The 15642-nt window shown below is 44.6% G+C and overlaps 1 protein-coding gene across 1 annotated transcript in view; it reads right to left on the minus strand.

Moving 5' to 3' along the window:
* The window catches only part of CHST15 (carbohydrate sulfotransferase 15), a 46051-nt gene extending 30739 nt beyond the window's left edge, over positions 1-15312 (minus strand). Inside the window, exon 1 of the mRNA XM_040605662.1 lies at positions 15185-15312. The gene's annotated coding sequence lies outside the window, so the exon portion shown is untranslated. The remainder of the gene's footprint in view (positions 1-15184) is intronic.
* Positions 15313-15642: the final 330 nt, after the last annotated feature.

Consider the following 15642-nt stretch of genomic DNA (forward strand, 5'->3'; position numbering starts at 1 on the left):
ACCAGCTTACAAGATACCATCGTTCTGAAGATGTTTCTGCATGGCTATATTCTGGTTTGCTAACAACATACATCTTTATAGGCAGAGGCACACTTGATGTGGAACCTAATGCCATCTGAAAATGGATTAAATCCTTAGTGCCCTCTCATATCGTTAGACCATCACAGCTAAAGCACAGCACTTCTATCACAAACTTCAAAGAAATCCAAACAACTTCTTTTGCTGATTTCCAGTGTTGTCAGGAGAACCTGCCGCATTCTTTCACCAGCCTCTCAAAAATATCCCAGCTCCCAATACAATTTTCATAACATGGTAAACATGAGCCCAGTAACCTTGCAATTTCACAAAGACCCCCGTTTACAACAATTACAAAAAAAAAAAAAAAAAAAAGGGGGGGTGGGGGTGGGGAGCGGAAAGCCATGTTATGTTTGGGACCCAGTAAGCTAATACTGTAATATCCAGAACAATAATAAGATAAATTGGTTCCCCAGCTACTGAGTCGCCAACTCCCTTGACTTGACTGTGTGTTCCTCCAGGATCTGCCCACGTTTGGCTTCAGTGTACTCATTTTCCACTTGGAAAGAACACAACCACAAATACCTTTTCATGCTTTATGCTGCACTTAGGTGGGTTGCAGATTGTAAACAAACAAGATAAAAATCTGAGAATTTTCTTCACTGACTTTCCAGGAAAAGAAACCAGGAAAAATAAAACAAACCAAAACCAAAACCCAACTCTGCATAATGATGAATGTACCAAGAAAAATTTGGCACGCACCCCCTCACACCCTGCCTTTTCTGCAACATTTTCTACAACATAAAGGCAACATTTAGCCCAGCAAACTAGATGGTCTTTATTTGTGGCACAGAATCCCAGGCAAGCTAAGAGACTTTTTTTCCAATTGAGATGTTAATTACTTCTGTTGTAGGGAGACTGTCTTACACCAGTCTTCCAATCTTATTCTGTGTAAACTACACAGGGGTCAAAATTCACTTTTTAAGGCCTTGCGTTGAGAAATTATTTATATATATATATATCTCCTTGATGGAGCTCCCAGATGTAACAACCAACTAATTCACACAGTGGTCCTTACTGATCCCTACCTGAACACCACCTGGGTGCTATACAGGGATGCCCGGGGCCGGGATGCTCCTCTCGCTTGCTCTGTGGGACAGCCCATCTCCCAAGATGGCCCAGAAGACACAGTTTTAAGGAAAAAGGGAGAACAACTGTTCTTAGATGCTCTGCTCCAGCCAGCTCTCACTCTGATGAAAAATCCCTCTGTCTTTGGAGGCAGCAGGGCACAACTCACAAGTGAACAGTGAGAGGTCAAGTGATGGTTTATTTTCAAACAGCAGTGCTTGTTGACATCCTTGGTTCTAAACAAATACAGGACATAGAGTTGCCATAGGACATAGCAGCTGAAATCGCATCGACACCTGTTCTGGAGCTCAGGTTCCACTTCTTGAAACAAACCATTTACTGAAGCAATTCACAGAAGAAATGTGAAGTGACACAAATTCCATCAACTGCAGTTGGCAGCCAGCTTTTCAAGAACAGATGCATGACTGTTACTGATAACCCAAAAAGCTTAGTTTCTAATGCAGAAAAAATTGAGATAGCAGAGAACACTAGCATCTCCAGAATACACCCCACAAAATAACTTGCAAGGACTTATAAACTCCAACTTTAGCAGAATTAACATATCTAACCAAAAACCATCTCCAGCAAAAATTCCTCCCAAGTTTTTAAAGCATTTCCATATGTTACATTGCTCTGTTGCCAACAGCATTTACTCTACCTTGAGTCAAATGCATGAATCTTTGATTTCATGGGATTAATGTAATAACTTGGTGGCTGTTAATGCACCCAAAGCTTTCAGACAGGCAGGAGACTAAGATGGCATCAAGAGCATGCAGATGCGTTTGGAGGGGACATTTTTTTATGTGAAAGAAACTAGAAATTCCTTAATATATGTCTGCACCAGGGACTAGATTGAAATAAAAGCTTGCTAGGGTGTCTTAGGATGGAAGAGATGGCTTTTAAACCCATTTATGTTTTCTAAGCACTAGTGTATAATATAAATAACAATAAATAACACCACCAAGGAAAACCCCTAAAACTCTTATCAAATAAGTGACAACACAAGCATTCTAGGAAAGCGGGGTTCACTTCTCAAAAGCAAGACCCAACCACTACAAAACAATAAGAAATCAAATATGTACATTATCTGCAGATAACAGTATAGAAATATGCTGTATTTGTCAGCAGAAGAGCTCGGTCCAGGTGATGCATCAAACTGCAACTCCAGAGGCAATGGATCTTTCAGTGCCTCAGATCCAGGGAAATGTGAAAAATGGGTCTGTACTGACCTGTTCTATCCATAACACCATCCAGTTGCACATGTTTTTTTAGCGGCCACCAAAAGGAGCTGTATGGTTTCAGAAACAAGGCGCTATAGGAGCTGGCGCACACTCGGTTTCCTCTGACACTTTCCACCCTCAAGAAGGGTTTTAACAAAACACAGCGGTTGCCACAAGAAGCCGTTATTAATCATTGTCTTCCAAAAGATCACTCGATGCCCACATCTATAGACAGCAACTGCAATAAAGTGCCACAAAATGCCACATCTTCCATCAAGGATTCAGGACTGTGAGAGCAGCTCCGGACACCGCAAGCCCTCCGTCCTGCGTTACGTCCTCTACAGCCAAGGTCCCAGGAGCACAAAGCTGCCTCCACCCCGACGGCTCTGGTTTGTCCTGGCTTCAGCAGAAACAGCTTCAACACCAATCCAGCAGCCCTGTCACCCAGACGCAAGAGCCTCTGGGCCATGAGGCCATCAACCAAATTGGGTCTTTCAGTTGGGTTTCTTAATCACGAAGTGCTGCAGCGCTCTCCCCATGAAAGCCCTCCACCCTTCAGCCACATAATTGTTCAAGCTCATCTCTTCGCTTAGGCTTTCAAGGGGGAGTTGGCATCTTGGTTGTGACCATCCCCATCTGCATCTCCCGTGTCCTTCGGCAGAGCAGGTCCCGCTTCGCACAGCTGGAGCAGAACCTTGAGCCAGGCAGGGCCAACAGGGGAAGGCGCCCAGGGATCAGCTCTCTGGCCCAGATGGACAAACTCTTCCTAGTGGACAAAAATGAAACCTACTACATGAATAACTGAGTCAGTCCTGCTGCTTTTATAGCAGTTACCTCACCAGGATGTGGAGAAATTAGGCATGCTAGAAGATCATTCATCCTAGGTATGTAAGAGAAATAATAGTCTCACCACTGACCATTTGATTTAATTTACAATTTCCTTGCATGTTCAAATCCTGGAAAACATCTTCAGCATCCAAAACGTTTATAACCAAACTAAGTGACTTCAGAAGTTCAGAATAGTCTAAACTCAGAAAATTTCAGTTCTCATCAAGTGAAAAACTAAATTATATGCTGATAATATACCTCATTTTCTTTGAGCGAACGGCTCAGTGTTATAAATTAGACTTCAATAATAGTAGCAAATCAGAGTAAAACCTTACAAACACATGCTTTTTCTTCCTTTACATGTGAAAACTTTGAAATTATTCTTACGTTTCCTCCTAAAGGTACAGGGCTATGCTACACCAACAAAACTAATCTGGAACTGACAAACTGGTATTCTCCAAACATGAATATTTAAATACAATGTATGCGTTATTTCATTAATGTTTTTATATAGAAGCTTCTGTCCAACCTGAAAAATGATTTAAATGAGTAAAGGCAGCAGTTTCACTGCAAACATTCATGCCACACACAGCAGACTCAGGGGGATGCTAGAGTGCACTCAAGTGTATCTCAGAGTTTGGTTAATGTCCATGTGTATCCGACCCTTGGGGCAAAACCAGTATTTGCTTTCTTGGAGTAACTCCCAATGGCAGATGTCAGAGTGCTTTTCAAAGGTGCTTTTCAATTTGTGGATGACAAAATGACAGAGTACTGACATGCGTTACCTATACTACCATATGGCATAAAATGGTAGAAGTCCAAAAGAAATCTAGTTCTCCCAACTCACCATGCAGAATCCCATTACATGGGGATTGAGGGACTTTGAACAAAACGCAGATATGTATTGCGCATGATAGAAAGTCACCGGCAATCCAATTTCTAAATAAATCATCTAAGGCAGAAAGCATGGAATCTGAATTTCCCCCAGTAACCATATTAAAACAGAGCGAATTTCAGTCTTTCCATAGGCTCAAAAGACAGGGAGGGTAATTTCCCTAACCTTCCCAAGCTGCACTCACGCTCCCCATCCCAGAGCCAGGCTGGGACCCCACTGCACGATGACAGCAGTGAGCACTTTGGGGGGCCAAAGCTGGCAGGTGGCATTTTCGGGAGCAATGGTGCAAGACCTGCAGCTAGGAAGTGAAACCCCTAGTTTCATAAGCAACTCTTAAGTTAAGAAACTGCAGCCCTCAATAACTGGTTTCATATTATCTGCTAAAACACTAATTTGTTGCATTTAGAAGTCAACACTATTTCTGTTAGTTAAGGAGTGCTTTGCTCACCTCCGGTTTTGCTCAAGCGTAGAAGAAAAGGGGGGGGGGGGGGGGAAGTCTGTGCCATATACTCTGCCTCGAGCTAATGAATGCCATGCTAGAGCACATTTTTCACCACAGATGAAAAATGAAGGTAGCTAGTCTTTCAAAACAGCTGCTCCTGAGGACTCAAAAGGAAAATAATTTGGAGAGCAGCCCCCACATCATTCATTCGGAGCAATGGATTGACATCCTCCAACCGTCATGAGATCCACAGAGTGAGTACAACTCCATCTCAAACTGAAATCTGAAGTAGAAGACACATTTAAAACATGAAAACAAACTACAATACTACCACTGGGGACAAAACCCCAAACATTAATCATTATCCTTTAGCAAATCACTCAATTTTCAGCTGTTCTGCTTCAAGTCCAGAAAATGAAATTTCCCTTTTCTAATGGTGCTGCCTTTGAGCACAGACCAAAAAATAAATGAGCAAGAGGCTTATGTGACCAGAGAACAGAAAGAAGGTCTGCACCTGTCGATCTAGCATCTCTAGTGATGAGAAGAAAAAAACCCACCGTTGAGCACCACGACCCAGATCACGAGCCCTGTGCTCGCTCTCACCGGTGAGCAATCCGTCGTCTCATCCCGCTCACTGATACTGCTCACACTCACTGGGGTCGGGAAAAACCGCTTTGCACTGGGTACCAAGTGTTCCTTTTCCACTTTAAGAGATATATCAACGTTTCTGTTTATTTACCCTTTTCTCTGAAGCCTTTAAACCCTGTGGATCAATTGCATCGTTCTGTAAGCGGATGCTGTTCTCTGTTTTCAGAAGTGGTCCTCCCCCCGTCTGCACACACTTCCACCTTGCTTTCAGTCCCGTGTGACTTCAAGACTCATCTCATTGCTTTTGACTTGGCTGAAGAGGAACATATATGCCACTGGTTCAAGTGTCTTTAACAACAGTATAATTCCTAACAACAAAACTGTCCTTTCTATAAAAGGTACTTTCATCCTACTGAAAATCTAGAAAGCCTATTAATTATTTTCTTAAAGACTGAATTTCAAAATGTCACTGCTGACATTTAAGGCTCATAAAAAATGCAAGCCTATATTATCTGTGAGAAACGAGTTTATACAATCTATTTTAAGATGGAAATATTTATCAAGGAAGACAGTTGCCCATTATGAATAAAAACAGAAACAAAGCCACTTATAGCAAGTTGCTTTTTTTCTTTAATCTTTTACATACCAGGGGCGTATTTCTCCCAAGCACAGTGGTGCACAAAATAAGTGACATCTGGTGGCTATACGCTGTAATATAACAAGGCAACTAATTTCAAAGCTGTTTACCAATTCAAATTTTAAGTTTACTGCTTCTTAGTAAAGCTTTCTAGATGTTTTATTTATTTATTTTGACACAGATACTTCTGAGACTCCTAGGCATCACGGTCCCTATGCATGGTGACAACTGCTGTAATCTAATTAAAGTGGGATTGTCATATTCACATCAGGCAAAACATGACTCAAAAAAGGAATTAGCAAAACAGCACCAGGATTTAGCTGGGGGACACCAGAGAGAATTGTACAGGGCCAGACTGTAAGAAAAGGCTGCACAGACTTTTGCAAAGGAAATCCTTCAAGTCCTCAAAGTAATTAATATCAGCCCAGGTTTCTCTGAACTGTTTTTCATGAGGGTTTAATTGAACAAAAAAAGAAACAGCTGCAATTTTGATTCTGAGCTTAGCGGCGTCCTGGTGACTTACACTTACACAAACCTGAAGCAGCCTTTCCACTTTCCATACCTTGTTGCTCCTCAGCAATGGTCACATCTAATCCAGCCAAGCCCACTGCACCTAAACCTGCACTCCAGACACAAAGCGAGCACAGCTCCCCTTCTAACTCCTACAGCCCAGGAATAAAGCTCTCTTGTAGAAAGCTATAAACCTCTCTTGGATAATTAATATATATACTGTCAGTCAGATACAGTTAAAATTACAAAATTGCTAGCACTGCATTTTCAAGGCTTGTAACACCAATTTCTTCAGTAATAAGTATTTATGGGAAAAAAATCTCTAAGCACTAACAGAAATGAGATTAAATATAAACAGACTCTAAATATTTATCAGCAGAGGAAGTCCAAAAATATCCCTGCAAAACTAAAGCGGATGGCAAGCTAAATCCAGAGCCATTGAGCATTCTTCGAAGGATGTGCCAGGAGGAACTTCATTTTCAGTTTGACATCGCTAAATCAAATTAATTCCTTCCTCCTATTCAATTGCTACCTAAAAATCCTTGATGCCAAAAGGACAAAGATAAAAATGTCCCTCAAACCATGCCTGAACGCTGCACTGGGTGCAAAAGCCTGCCCAGACTCCCACCCACACAATACAGTCGTGCAATACTTTAAATAAAGAGGCAGACTTTGGGGCTTTCCATCACTTTTAAGACCTGAAAGTCCTTACCAGGAATGTCCACCTCCACGGTCAGCTTCCCTTAGCGTGGAAAGGAGCACACGTCTGCAGGATCTCAATAAAAGGGGACCTCTGGGATAACACAACTACCGATAGATTATTTCAAAGAGAAATATTATTTCCTTTACACATACCCCCATCCCCACCAGACACGATCTTCAGCTTAAGGCTTCCTCCTGGCTGAACTAAAGAACAGATGCACACAAAAGTGCAGCTGAATGACTTCAGCTTCAGTCACTCATCGAGAAGAAAACTTTTTAAGATCCCATTTCAATTCTATTTTTTTTTAAATCCTGGCATGCTGAAGTCAGCAGGAAGACGTTTCATTGACTTTAATGAAGCCAGAGGTTCATCCTGAGAATTGCCGTTTGGAATGAACACAGCATTTATATTATCTCATTTCAAACCCGCAGTTTTTCTGTTCAATGCAACTTAATGATATTTGCTATTTCAGAATTACTTGTTATCTTTAAAAATACACAACGAAGGTTATTAAAATGCTGCAGTGTGAAATTTTTAGTGATTATGGCCGGGATATTCTTATTTCATTAACAGGCAAGTATTTTTAATGCACAAAAATACATTGTCATAAAGTTTCAGTTCATTTTCTATTATGGAAAAGCCTTAGCATTTAGGAATTGTAATAGTCCCACAAAAATTACTGTTGATATTTACATGCTTACCTGCATTTTCACAGCACATTTCTTAGTGGTTTTTTTTTAATCTTTCATTATCCAATGTACTAGTGCAGCAAGATAAAAAACTGAAAAACAGGATACGTTACTACACCCACTTAATGGGTACCATTAAAAAAAAAGCTATCGAAACTCAGCTGAAGCTTTTTATGCATTCCCCTGTGTTACACCACACTGAGTTATTGTAGCATTGTAACTATGATATCAAACTGCAAGAATACTCCATTTTTAAAGCTTTACACAGAAATAAGCAGCAGGTGATTCAAAGCCATCTAAGAAAGGCATTTTACCCAAAGAGTTACTGGAATCTGTTTTTTAAAAAGAAATGTAGTGGTGGCTTAAGCTAAAAACTACTCGCTGTCTAGTACCAGAGCGTTATAGCACTGGTTTTCCAGCCTTACCGCTACAGCCGCACACTTTGTCAAGCAGAGGACTCTGACCTTCTCCAAAACAACTGGAAAACATTTTCAGTGCCCACAGTTTGGAGGAGCCAGATTCTGGTCCCCCTTACACCACTGAAAACCAAGAGCTGATTTACTCTCCATCTACCCTAATGCAAGAGAAATCCACTTGGGATTTCCATGGATACCAATATATATTCTATTTTACTATGCTGTGTGTTTTTAATAATGCTGATCTCCTTAGCAATGTTCAAAAATCCTCTCTGCAGAGTTAAACACTTCAATATTTAAAATAGCCTGATGTCAGACAAATGAATTTTTCCTCTTTCCTGTAACGAGAGGTTCCACTGTTCCCTTCTGTTCACCTCTCACATCACATCTCTTGTTGAAACTGTTTTTAAAGCTGGTATAAATAGCTTTGCAGAGTAATTCTAATACTAAATGTCAAAAGCGATCGTGCTTTCATTCTAATTTATCCTTATCTGTTCCTCAGGCAAGTTAATCCTCAACCTGAGATACTGTTTTCATAGCTCTATAATTTATGAAATTTTTCATCTAAATTATTTACTTTATGAATGGCTCCAACGAGTTGCTCAGGGCATAAAGCTGTAATACTCAATGCTGAAGTGCTCAAGAATACACTTTTGTCTTTCTAAACGAGGAGACCGCCACCACATCTTGTGCTGTAACGGCTATCGGTAGCCTTTAATGCACAGCAGTGGTTTTACCCGGACTTTTTAGCTGACCTCCGCACATAGATGCAGATACAACCCAGACACCGCAGTGTTATCCCAGGTCGGAGCTCCAGGGAGCCACAAAACGAGCAGAGAGTCCCCGATCCTGAGCACAACCTCCCAGGGTGAACCCACGCTCCACCGGGGAGCTGGACAGGCACCAGCTCTGCGCAGGGTCAAAACCCCTGCACGTGGGACCTGCTGCTCTTCCACCTCAATAAAGCGACCTCCCAAACCCCTTCCAGAAACAGCCCCAGGAATCTTCCTCGGGCTTCAGTAATCAATCCAGAAGGATGAGCCGTTTAGCAGCCGTCCTGCAAATGTACTAGGCACGGACTGAAGACAGAAGAGGAGCACGACCGCCAGCCTAACGTGGTGAAATAGATTTACAAAAAGCTGGGCTTTCAGAGTGCTCCTTGAAAATCCTAGAAATTTCAGGTTCATTATCCATTTAAATTATTTAACATTGACGATATCTATTGAACATTATCTCTTTAATAGCTGCGTAGCTCAGCCAGAAGACAAATATCTCAACCGACAAGTAGCCAAAATCAAAGAGGCTGGAAAGGAATATTAGATAAGGCATCTTATGGACTTGAAAAAAAGTGTTGGTTTTAAGACCTGTTGAAAGAATTTTCAGGAGATGAAGCTCCCCTGTGAAGAGCTGGCCCTGCAAGCAAACCCATCTCATTTCATAATATATACTGCTAATAATCTATTAAGCTATCCTTCTCCATTTCCTCCCATTTCTAGCTCTATACAGTGAAACCTCTTGGCTGCACCAGTCAGAGTCCCTCTTCTCTGGGCTGACAACTTCCAGCGCTCACAGGCCATTTACATCTTAGCTTCGGTGCAGCAATGTGAACACCAGGTTCTTACGTTTTCTTCAAATCACATGCAAAATCTTCCAGAATCCTGATTTCTTTTTTTTTTTTTTTTTCCTGAGGTCTCCCCTATTTGTTTTTCTCTCCCTACTAGTTTGGTGCCAGATCCAAAGCACTTTAAAAAGTGCTTTTTTTCCCCACACTGCCCCAGGACATGAACCCCAACTAGGCACGTAAAGCATATAAGGAGACCACGATCTTCAGTCGTCTGATACCATCCAATATTGCAAACTCACATCCAACAAGCCGCCTACTTTCAACACTACCGGCCACCAGGTTTCTTGTAACGGGTGCCCTAAGTACACACATTACAGATAAACCTTTATTCTTTTCCCTCTGCATCTTACAGAAGCTCACATTTTTTCAAACCGGTTTTATCTTTTTTTCTCTGTACGTCTTTGAACCTTGCATTTTGCTTTCACTCTTTTTGTTTGATCTCACAGTTCTCCCCAGTTAAAACTCACCTGTAACACAAAGACCGTCGTTATTTGCAAGAAATGTCCTTCCCTATAATCCATGCAATACTGAGAAGCTACCAGGTCTAACTTAAACTTGGTTTATTTAAACCGTGCACCAATATATGCAAAAAAACCTAATAATGCAAAAGTCTTTTTCAATCTCATCAGTTTTTCTAACTTTATAGTAAGATAGCAGGGTACATTCAACCACACCGAACATCAAGGTTTTTTTACAGGAAAAATACCTCCTCGTGTTTTTTTTCCCTACTGGAAGGTGTGAAGCAAATGAAAAAAAAAAATGTCAGTGTTAGTATATGGTATTTAGGTACGGATCTACACCTTGTACAGTGAGGAACAACCTACCTTAGATACAGAGTTGGCATAAACCCCCCCACACCTATTTATAAAATGGTGTGCACATTTGGTGAGTCCAAATGATGGCACATGAAGTTTTAGAATAGAACGTGTGTATTTAGTTGCGCTTGGCATATAAAAGAATAAAGGCGTTTTCACCTCCCTGCCTCTCCATCACCATCGTTCTCCTCAGGACCGCGCTCCTTTCAGACGAGCCCTATCACAAGAAGGCAGGCGCCTGGGCAGCCAAGCGCCTTTCCCCACCCATAATGCTGCCGGGGCCGTAGCGGCTCCCTCCAAACCCCGGGAAGAAGGTTGGATGCACCAGGAGCTCCAAAAACGTTTCCGGAGCTGGGTTAGCTGATGTGTGCCACCTCATTTCTGGCAGGTTTGTACGGAAACCAGCAGGCTTGCCACTTCAGAGATTTGGAAACCGTGTTCCAGCCAGTTCCATGTCTTGGGGGAATTTTAAGAAGCTGGATCTGTGAATGAGAAGAAGCAGGGCGATGGGTTGGAGTGGTGAGTCCATGGCCTCTGGCGTGCTGCCACGGAAGTAGAGTGTTGGGACAGAGCCTGCCACAGACCTAGTCACCTTCCCCATCACACCTGGTCACCACCACAGCTGCCTTGTCATTGCCACCAGCCACCTGTACTCAACTGGACATCATTTTTCTTCCCATTTCTTCTCACAAGGTACCATGGCCATCACCTGGTTGTCTCTTCTTATAGAGGATGCCACCCTCCTTCAAACTAGCGCTTACAACCCACGTTCAACAGCTGCTGGAAACCAGGTGTAACACAAATCAATAAATATTCCATGGAAAAGCTACATTAACTGCTTGCCCCTGAAGTGCTGTTTAGGGGCATGTCAGGCACAGCTGTGTAATCAAAGGATTACAGCGCTGCAACGCGCCTGCCGCAGGCAGCTCGTCGGGAGCTTGCCGGTCTCCCTCGCATGTAAAAACCAACACGAGTAACCAGGACAGAATTGTAATCATGTCTTTCAGCCTGGGAAACACAAACGGAAAGGTCGTGGGGACAAACAGCCACTGCGACTGTACAACACGCTTTCTTTTAGATATATGGACAGCCCTACATATTTTTAAGGGAACGAGTCAACAATGGTATACACAGTTAGTCAATAGTAGTGAAATTGCAGTGGAAGTGGAGACATCAGTGTAACTCAGGCAGCTTTGAGATAAGAACTTGTAGAAGCTTACAGAACCTTTCCCCTTGCGTGAATAGCTGTATTTAGACTCCAAATCTGGCAACACACTTCGTCAGTAAGAAAAACAGTGCACTTCGCTAAAAAACATAAATAAATAAGAAATACTAATCTGTGGGGGAAAGCAGTGCAGAAAAAAAAATGCACTCTTATTGGAAATCTACCTTGTCTCTTCACAGCACTTTGGATTCTTCCAGCTGAGCAACGTAACTCCAGCCAAGGAGTGAAGTGGGAATTCAGAGTTACCTCTCACTGTGCAAGGTACGGAGGAAAACAGGTGGGTTAAGGGTGGAATTGCAGCCTGTAGACAGCAATTAAGGAGCCTGGTTCAAACCAGGGCACAGCTCCTACAAACTTGATGAGACATTGGAAACAGAGCGATTCACATCACCCAAGTCAAGCATCCAGGGTAGCACTGGATGATTTAGCAGCACATTTCCTTGGTGTTTCTGATTGTGGGATATACAGCCTTTTAAGGACACAGTAACTGCAAGAGTAATTAAGAGATAGGAGGGAGAGGGAGCATACTGGCACCTGCTTAAGTCATGGCTTTCTTCACCCGAGTGATGTATCAATAGGAAAACAGAAACGCAGTTGCATGTTCTAACTGTCTAAATCAATTATGTCATTCAGGCAAGATCAGAATGCTTCTGCTAGCTTACCTCTGGAGAAAGTATATCGGAACGAAATGGTAACGCAACGCTGAGTTACAGCTCTTCAGAATTTTGCTCCCGTGAACACATGAGGAGCCACTCAGCATAGGAAAAGTAGTTAACAGTAAGAAGGAATCCCTTCCTAGTCCACAGAGGAATTTGATAAGAAATCCGTATTGGGGGGTGGAGGGATTGCAGTATTGTGCCTACACTGCCTCATGAACTTTGGAAGAGTTTGCTGTCGTCCACCTAACAACTTGGTCTGAAACATAAACCAATACTTTCTGAGAGACACTTCAGTGTTGGGACAGAGTCCATCTTTAAAAACCTGCACAATAACACTGACATCACCTGGGCTACCAACGTAACCTTCGCCCACTGAAACTCCTGGTACTCACAGAGCTCCTGCCACAGGTTGCTTAAAATTATGTTGAAATATAAGCAGGATTTTATCTGCACCTCTGTGACTATGCCTACGTAATCCTATCCTTCCTAACGCTGCTAGTGGATTACATAACTTCATCTTTCAATTTAACCACATGAAATCATGAAAGTCTGCCTCAACCTTCTCATTTATACTATTGCCAGATCCCTAGTTTTAGTCTAGCAACAAAGACAAAATCCATTAGTGTCTTCCACTGCATTAATGGAATGGCATGTACATCTCCACTGTTTCATCATATTCCTGTTACAAACCACCATATAAAATGCTCTAAAGTAGAGATTAGTCCTCCCGTTACAAAACCTGAACCATAAAACTATTTTGTTATTGATTTCAGAACTGCATGGTGACTGCACTTACAGACACAGGATCTAAGGGCCATTTAAGAAAAAAAAAAAAAAAAAAAGAAGGTAGTTTCACTACTAAATCTTCGTACAAGTAGTTTCCTCTTTTCTGCATTCAGATTGATTTTCTTTCTTTTGGCGTGTGAAGAGCCAGATGAATCCTTTGACTCAATGCCCAAGAGTGAAATGGCACCAGCAGCAGCAGAGAAGCTCTCAGGACAAGAGACGTGTGACCACATTTTAATCATTGACAAAAAGAAAAAGCTTCAAGACAACTATTCCATTAGTATTTACCGTTTATAAGGGAGTGCATATGTATATATGTGTGTGTGTGTATGTATATAAAATACATATATCAATGTATATAAATAGCATAGATATAAATACATATGTATAGTCCATATCTACATGTTGTGACCCCTTGTTGACGGAAATTTCCCTTTTTGCCAGAGATCAGGTAGTGCCCAGTTAGCATCAAGTGCAGTGCTGTTCAATTAGGCGTTTGTTTACACAAAGGAGTGCATATGATTTTCAGCTAAACCTTAAAAATATTTACTCTTCATGAACAGTTCCAGCAAACTCTGAGATTTAATCTGTAATCTGCTCAGCTGACTACTCTGCTTTTTTTAGTCACAAGATACAAAAGGCACACGTTTGTTCTGCAGGAGATTATCATGATGTTTGGTCTGGTTAACAAATCAAGAAGTGAAACCAGTTGTATATCATATGCAAGCAAATTAATAGTGAAGAGAACTTTAGGCCATAGAACTATTTAATAATTAGAAAAAGATAAAACCAAACAAATACATTTCTGCATCTGAAAGTTTGGTAGGTGTTGAGATGCACCATCCAAGAAATAATACTATCTATTAACCTACAAATCTACCTGTGTGTCAAAGTCAATTCACTGCAGAGTAGGGCTGTAGTGTTACAATGAAGCAGCACAAGGAAAAAAGAAAAAAAGATAGAAAAAAAAAATTGCCAGCAAACAAACAACCCCCCCCAAAAAAGCAAAACCATCCAGGACACCACCAAAGTTCAGCTGGCGGGTTGTTGCTTAACAGACTCTAACCATAATAACCCGGCACTGAACCCTGACTGCATTCCCAGCAGAAGCATGCTACGGGGCTATTTTTAACAGCCAACAGCTTGCATTTAAGAAATATCCCTCTTTCCTTAAAAATCTGCATCGCTGAATGGCAACATCCATCCACGGCATCATTTCAGGTAGGATGCGCGGCCGGCATGAGATGGACCCTCCAGTAAAAGCCGCTTCCCCAGCGCCAGCCCACCCCACCAGCAGCGCAAGGAGCCGGTGCGCCCCGGCAGGCGGCGGGGACCAGCCCAGCACCGGGCGCGGTGACAGCGAGTGGCTTTATCCCAGTCACCATCCCGCCCCCTCCCCCGGGGCGCCAGCCGGCTCGGGGGCACGTCGGGAAAAGTGTGTGTGTGTGTGTGTGTGTGTGCGCCCGTGTGCCCCCCCCCCCCCTCCCCCTCACCCCGCCGCCAAGCACCGGGGGATGCTGCACCCGGGAGATACTGCACCCGGGGGATGCTGCACCCGGGGGATGCTGCTCCCGGGGGATGCTGCACCCGGGGGATGCTGCTCCCGGGGGATGCTGCTCCCGGGGGCGCCCCGAGGTGCCCCAGGCCCGCCCCCGGAGGTGGGGGGCCACACTCCCGGCCCCCCCTTTTGCTGGGGGTGGCACCGCCAGGCTTCACCCCGCAGTCGCACGGGGAGGGGGGGGCAGCCGGCCGTGTCTCCGCACCTCCCGAGCCGGCTGGCGGCGGCGGGAGCACCGCGCCCTCGGGGCCGCCCCCCCGGGGCTGCCCCCCGCCGTGCCCAGCCGTGCCGAGCCGTGCCGAGCCGCGCTGCCCAGCGGTGCCGCCTGGCTGCCCAACTTCCCGCAAAGTCCCGCCGCCTCCAAACTTGGGGAGCAGCGGCCCGGGGAGCCCCCCCCCTCCCCGCCTCCGCCTCACCTCCATCCCCGCGGCGGCCCTCGCACCTACCTCCGCCAGCTCGGCTGGGCTCGGCCCGGCTCGGCTCGGCTCTGCCCGGCTCGGCTGGGCTCGGCTCGGCTCGGCTCGGCTCCGCGCCGCGCTTGCCCGCCCGTCCGCGCCCGCCGCCTCTGCCGGCTCTACCCCGCGGGGGGGCGGAGGAGGAGGAGGAGGAGGAGGAGGAGGAGGAGGAGGAGGAGGAGGAAGGGGGAGGGAGGGAGCGGCCCGGCCGCGCTGCGCAGCCCGGGAGGCGGCGTGCTGCCGCTCGGCTCGGCCCCCCCCATCCCCGGCCGTGCCCCCGGGGAGCGCGGGCGGGGGACAGGGGCAGCGCGGGGAGAGGGGGCGCGGACCCCCCTTGGTCCCGCCGGGGCGGCGGCGGGGGGTCCCGCCGGGCATCGCCCCCTTGGCTGGCCGGTCCCGGCCCCCGCTGGGCTGGGCTGGCTCGGAAGCCGTGGGAAGGAGCCGGGCCT

Source organism: Falco naumanni, chromosome 9 (assembly GCF_017639655.2).
Source record: "Falco naumanni isolate bFalNau1 chromosome 9, bFalNau1.pat, whole genome shotgun sequence".
Classification (NCBI taxonomy): Eukaryota; Metazoa; Chordata; class Aves; order Falconiformes; family Falconidae; genus Falco; species Falco naumanni.